At 40.8% G+C, this 7,274-nt stretch overlaps 1 pseudogene; it reads right to left on the bottom strand.

The window, feature by feature from the left end:
- Positions 1 to 4,407: 4,407 nt before the first annotated feature.
- LOC102742314 (ATP synthase F(0) complex subunit e, mitochondrial pseudogene) lies at positions 4,408 to 4,637 on the bottom strand (annotated as a pseudogene).
- Positions 4,638 to 7,274: the final 2,637 nt, after the last annotated feature.

Below are 7,274 nucleotides of genomic sequence, written 5' to 3'. Positions count from 1 at the left end.
ATCATATGGTAGCTCTATTTTCAACTTTTTGAGGAACCTCCATACTGTTTTCCAGAGTGGCTGCACCAGCTTGCATTCCCACCAACAGTGTAGGAGGGTTCCCCTTTCTCCGCATCCCTGCCAACATCTGTCATTTCCTGACTTGTTAATTTTAGCCGTTCTGACTGGTGTGAGGTGGTATCTCATTGAGGTTTTGATTTGGATTTCCCTGATGCCGAGCAATATTGAGCTCTTTTTCATGTGTCTGTTGGCCATTTGGATGTCTTCTTTGGAAAAATGTCTGTTCATGAAGGAAGCGCTGTAAATTGTGCACGACTGTTGAATCTCATATCTGTACCTCTGAAACAAATAATACATTATATGTTAAAAAAAAAAAAGAAGATAGTAGGAAGGGAAGAATGAAGGGGGGGAAATCGGAGGGGTAGACGAACCATGAGAGACAATGGACTCTGAAAAACAAACAGGGTTCTAGAGGGGAAGGGGGTGGGAGGTTGGGTTAGCCTGGTGATGGGTATTGAGGAGGGCACGTTCTGCATGGAGCACTGGGTGTTATGCACAAACAATGAATCATGGAACACTACATCTAAAACTAATGATGTAATGTATGGGGATTAACATAACAATAAAACAAAGTTACAAAAAAAAAAAGAAGTAGTACGTATGGTGCTCTCCATTTCATTTCTTTGGTTTTTCTGGTAAATGAATGGAGAAGTTTCCAATTCTGAGCTTCCCCAAATGAAATTCTATTAAAGAGTTCTCACATAAAGTTTCTCTAAACCCAACTGCCAAATATCCACTGCAAACACCGTGGGAACTTACCACCTTAAAGACCCTTATCACCTTAGAGACCCTAACCAGATCTAGGACCATACACTTGATCACTTAGTCATGCCTATGGATCATTTAGTCATGCCTCACAAAACTCCATTCTCTTTTCTACTCCAGGAACCACATTCCTTTACCTGGATTTATAGTGGATGAATCCAAACAGTGATTTTCCAGGTTTGGGGGATTCAGAGAAAGTTCTATTACTTGCTATGACCTTTTCCCACCTGTTTAATCTTGAAAAACTTTGTTTGAATTTCTAATATGTTCCCTGTACCTTCCTAGGCTACTAAACACCAGTTTAAAAAAAGAAAAAAACAACCATCCTTCTGTTGGTATGTGGCAGGGAGGGGTTTTAGTTGTGAAAAGGAGAAAATGGATGAAATTGCAGAAGAGAAAATTTACGATAATCATCACACAAAGTTTCCTGGCAGTGAAGTCAATTAGCTTTGGATTTGGAAAATGTTGGAAGTACTATCCCTAGAGATAGTGGCTGAGGTCTAGGGATGAAAAACAAAATATAAATAGTATTCAAAGCAAACTCATTTAGAAAGCCATTTATCCATTTGCTTCATGGCATCTTTCTATCTCAGATGTATGAAGATTCCATAACATCATCAAGAAAATTGAGCTTTAGTACTTAGGACTCAAGTTGCCCACCTTACAACAAGTATCTATGACACACTACAAATCATTTTTGTAATAGAACTTCTCCCAAGAGCCACAGGGTTTTGAAATGTTAGAACTAGAAGGATCTACCTTAGAGTGTCTGATTTACCCTGTCATCTTCTGGATGGGGAAACTGAGACCTAAAATAGGGAAGGGACTGGTTCATTGGAAGATAGACAACTGGCAGAGCTGAACCCAGAGTCCTGCACTTCAGTTCCCTTTTCTCTACATACTGGCTTATAAAATTATACCATGTCCACCTGGGCACATATTTGTACAATTACTGAGAACATTTTCTCTCTATTTGTTAAATTTATTGAAATTGGAACTATTGTGAAAAAGAAACAATAAAACAGGAAAGGGACCATAATCTCTGCAAACCCTTTCTTTATTAGACTTTAAATAATAACTCTCTTCTCCCTTTATTCTGAGGCCCTATTGATAGTTGATTGCTGAGAGTTTTTTTAACCCAGTCTTGTTTTGCTTTATTTCATCCTTGATTGCATTCTGCTTCTCTCTCCAGCAGCCACTTCTTAACTGCTACCATTTTGTAAGCTTCCCTGCTGCTCTAAGGCTGTCATTGCAACTGATTAATTTCATTAGCACAACGATGCACTTAAGCAGGACTAACTCATCTCTTTTGTTTTGTGATCAGGAGTACACATCACAGACAATTTGCAGGAAGAGATAGCTACTTAGATGCCAGATGGGAAGAGAAAAATATGAGGACCTTTGCTTGTATGTCTTTAAATAAAATGTTCAAGATCTCCCGGGTCCTTGTGGAACCCAGTTAAGGTGTTCAGCTACACAGTCAGAATCCTATTCTTTTGCCGGTGCTTTCCTTATCCTGGCACTTGGGAGCATGGCTTCCAAACTATCATTTAGCAAGTGGAGAGGAGAAAGAAAGGGCACTAACATTTATTTAGCATCTACTAAGTGCCAGGCGCCATCCTAGTAGACCTTTTATCATCCAATCAAGTGCCAGCTTCACAGTGATAAATCCTTCACTGCTCAGGAAAATTTTAAACTAGAATGTACAGTTCCCTGATATCATGTCACTGTTCCAATCCCTGGCTTCTACTCATGCAAGTTAAGAAATCAAAGTAAAAGATGAGCAAGGGGGGGTGCCTGGCTGGCTCAGTCAGTTAAACATCTGCCTTCAGCTCAGGTCATGATCCCAGGGTCCTGGGATTGAGTCCCGCATCGGGCTCCCTGCTTAGCGGGGATCCTACTTCTCCCTCTCCCTCTGCCTCTGCCCCTGACTCGTGCTGTCTCTCTCTCTCAAATGAATAAATAAAATCTTTAAAAAAAAAAAAAAAAAGATGAGCAAGGGAAGTGAGATAAAAACCCAAGATTTAGAAATGAGAGGAGTCACACAGAACCCACCTTCCCTGCTCAAGTAAGCTGGGCATGAGTGAAGATAAATTTATGATTGCTCTCTGCAAAGTTTGCAGACTTTTCAGAAATATGGTATAGCAAAACACGCTGGGCTTACAGACCAGGGTTCTAGTCACAACTCTGCTGCTGACTAGCCTAGTGAAGTCGGGTAAGGCTCTTCCTCTCTCTGGGGCTCACTTTCCCCATATAAAGTAACTGTGCCTTGCAGAGCCCTTTTAGAAGTCAAAGGGCAGAGCCTGTGGAGCGAGGACCAGGAGAAGGACTCTGAAGCTTCCTACCCCTATTTCAAAAAGGCATCACTCTCTGTATGTTTTAGATAGTGGGGTTCCAAGAAATCTTTCATGCTAACAGGATTTCTATGGCTCTAAAAGTTCAAAAATCATTTGGCTAGATGATGTCTTCAGTCCTTTCTGGCTCTGAGTCCTGTGGGCCCGAGTTTCAAAACTCCGGCTATTGATTGCCCAGCCCTTGAGGCTATAAAAGCGAACTAAGATTGTAGAATATTTGCTTTCACTTTCCAACTCCATTTGGTTTCACTCTTCTGCTTCTGAAGACCCATTTTAAATACCTGTGCCTTGCCACTGCTTATTTCACAGACATGCATTGATCAGTACATTGCTGAATACTTGAGAGGGCACCTCTGCAGCTCTTTGGGGCTTTCTCTCTGTATGGCTCTCTCTTCTCTAGCATTCTGGAAATTTTCTCATGACATCAACTAGGGTTACTATAGAGCTCATCCTGTTTGTTTTCCGTATCTTTCACTGTCCTTCGTTATCTGATGTTTCCATTGTTTTGGATATTATTTAAAAATATATTTCCTGTTTTTTGTTTTTGTTTTGGTTGTTTCAGGCAAGCAGGTAAATCTGCTCCTTCTTCCTCCACCTTGGCTGGAAGCAGTCTTATTTTCTCTGAAGTTTTTTTTTTTTTTAAAGATTATTTATTTGGGGGGGCAGAGGGAAAAGGAGAGAGGATCTCAAGCAGACTCCCCACTGAGCATGGAGCCCAATGCAGGGCTCAATCCCATGACCCCAAGATCATGACCTGAGCCAAAATCAAGAGTTGGATGCTTAACTGACTGAGCCACCCAGTCACTGCTCTCGGAAGTTTTGATTAATTAACATTTGAATTTCATGTCACTTGATCTTATTACCAAATAATAAAAAGCAAATGACTCCACATTTGTGAAGCAACTTTTCCGGACCCAGATCTTTCTATTCCTTTCAGGTCTTCTACGGCTTAGTTATTAATTCTCACACATGTGCTAAGATTTTTCATATATCTCTGTGTCTTTTCATGTATCTCTAATCCTCTGGAATTACCTTTACCTTCTTATCTTTATCGGAAAACTTACTTCTCAGGGCACGACTCAAACGGGGGTAGAGCCTTCCTTCAGTCATACCTACAGGAAAAAATCCGTGTAAATAATACTGTCAATAAGAATAGCAATAGCTGCCATTTATTAAGCACTTTTTTCTCGTCACTTAACAGAGAAAGATTTATTCGTCCACACATTCCAGAGGAAGGCAGGCTCACTTTAGTAAGCTGTCATCTTGGGCTTCTGCCAGTTCTCTCTCAATCTGTTTCTGCTCATCCTGCTTCTTTTTCTCCTCAGCTGCTATCTTCTTTTCCTCTTCCACCCAAAATTTCATATAATTGTAGCAGTTGGCTTCGTAGGCCACACTGAGGTACAGGGCAGCGTTGTGGCTGAGCTTGATGAATGGAGAGACTTACACCAGCAGCACCATCTTACCTGTAACCTCTATTAAGCATTTATTATATGCCAACCTCTAATCCTGACTACAGCACTCTGAAGTAAATCCTGACATTGTCCTTTTTGAAAATGTATAGTGAGATTTAAGGCTAAGAGAAGATGTGTAAATTGCCCAAGGTCTGACAGCTAAAAATAGCTGAGCTACAGTTTAAACCCAGGTTGGTCTGAGTCTTAACTGTATATGCTTATTACTGATTTTCTCTCTTAATATAATGGTATATTTCTATGCCTCTCTTTACCACTAGCCTGTGTCCTCCTTCAATGCAAGCACCGTATCTTATTATTTCTGCATTTTCAACACCTGAGCGCAATACCTAACACATGGTAGGCAGTCATAATATAATGTTATGCACTCATAATAATAACATTGGCTGACTAAACAGATGAGTGAATGTGTGCACCAGACAGAGGTGTGGCTGGGAGCAGATGTAGGTCCTGGGCTGAGGAAGATTACAGAACACCAGCCTGTATGGCAGAACACTGAAAAAGTCCAGTCAGATACTTCATCCAAGATTTGTAAATTCTGAAATCCAGCCCAGATCGCAAGACTGGCTCTAGTGCTAGTCTTGCATTCAGAATTTTACCTCAGCCCTTCAGAGGCGAAAGAATACGTCTGGTCCTTTAACCATTTGAAGAAGATAAATTTCATATTTCCAATCTGTCACAGGGTTTATGTGATTTAAGAGAAATGTGACCTCAAAGTTAATCCTCATCTTGGTTTAGAATTTCAAGTCAACTAAATTTGAAGTGCCTTAACATATTCCATGGGGGCCAGAAACCCTGAAAAGCATTCTGTTTCTTATGGCCTAAATGTTGAGGGTATTATCATTCTAACTTTACATTTCAGGATGAATTTAATGCCTATGAAAGCATAGGATTAAGAGGCCTGGGGCAGCACAAATGTATTGGTGTTTATAACGAGAGGGTACATTTGGCCTCCCTCCGCTCCTGAGTAAAGGGTATATATATGCTTTTACCTTTCTGAATATGTCAAACATGGTGAGATTTGAGCCATGTAATTGATGCTAGCTAGAAATACCTTGGGTGCTTTGGATGTTGCCTTGTAGTGACCTGTGCCTGCATCTTTGTGCTCAGAGATTTAAGAGATTGGGGTGGTCTGGATCAGTGAAGAGGTCAGACAGGAGAGGATTGGGCCAAATTGCAGTGTCTGAATTTGGCAGTACAGTATGTCCACACATACTTGCATTCTACCAGACTTTCTGGATGTGAACTCTGGAAATCACCATATACTTCACGGAGTCAGAGCATGTCATAGCTGGAAAGGACTATCCAAACTCATCATGGCTGGATGGAGAAACTGAGGACCAGAAAGGGGAAAGGATTTATCCAAGGTCTTAGAGATAGTACATGCTACATCTAGAACCCTGGTCTCTGATACCTCAATCTGTTGTCCTTTCTACTACTCTAAGTTATCTTCTTGGAGAAAGAACAAGTCAGAGAAAATGTATCTCCTATCTAAGTGAGGGGCACCAGCATTTACCGCCTCTTTCTTTCACTGAATCTTCCTGGCTAAGCATTATCTGAAATGATCCCATAATCTGCACATCTGCTCTTGTCCTAGAGCCTGTTTGTACTACAAGAGAAAATCTCAAGGCAAATTGATAGCCCTTAATCTCAGCCTGGGTCTTTGATACTTCTTGGCCATCATTTTTGCTTGTCATTTCTTTCAGTGATTCTCCCAAAATCTTCCTAGTCTCTGAAAGTCCCTTACTCGGCCTCCAGCAGATAATGTTCATCAGGAGTTAAAGTCATCAGATGTGAGTTTACCCAGCTTACTATTCTTCCACCTATACTACATTTCACCTACACCCAATCTTTCTTCTTCCTTCCATTTTCAGTGGAAGGTGTATTTTTTTCCCCTCCCATTCAAGTCCGTTCTGTTATCCTGATTTCTTGGTCCCACTGTGAATTGGCTCTTCTGGGACCAGTTAGCTACTCTTTATTCTGTGTCTTCATGCTCCCTCTCTCTAATTTCCCCACAGTCTATCTATCTATCATCTATCTATCTGTCTACCTATTCATCTCTTTGTCTACACACATATGTACCTATATTCAAATAATTCTCTTTGAAAAGCAAACAAAAATTCCCATGAACTTAAATTTCCTTGTAATAATCACCTATTTTCCCTTTTCCTTTTAAAGCCATGCTTCTTGGAAGAATATTCTATACTTGCTTTCTCCACTTCATTTGCCTCATTGCAATGTAATTCAACTGCTCTTCTCACCACAACCACCTCCCCCACCCTGCCACCAACTCAAAAGTCTTTTTACCAAGGTGGCCAGTGATCTCCAAGTTGAAAAATACAACAGATAACTCTTTATTTCTAACTCATTGGATCTCTCTGCTATATTTGAAATTGATTCTCACTCCCTCCTTCTTTTAAAATACTTTATTTCAGGGGCAACTTGGCGGCTCAGTTGGTTAAGCGTCTGCCTTCAGCTCAGATCATGATCCCAGATTCCTGAGATGGAGCCCCGCATTGAGCTACCTGCTCAGCAGGGAGCCTGCTTCTCCCTTTCTCCCTCTCTCTCTGCTGCTCCCCCTGCTTGTTCTCTCTCTCTCCCTCTGTAAAATAAATAAATAAAATCT

The sequence above is a fragment of the Leptonychotes weddellii genome, chromosome X (genome assembly GCF_054177405.1).
Source record: "Leptonychotes weddellii isolate Sample4059 chromosome X, ASM5417740v2, whole genome shotgun sequence".
In the NCBI taxonomy this organism is placed as follows: Eukaryota; Metazoa; Chordata; class Mammalia; order Carnivora; family Phocidae; genus Leptonychotes; species Leptonychotes weddellii.
Note: the sequence above shows the minus strand (reverse complement) of the source record. Positions and strands in the feature narration are given on the sequence as shown.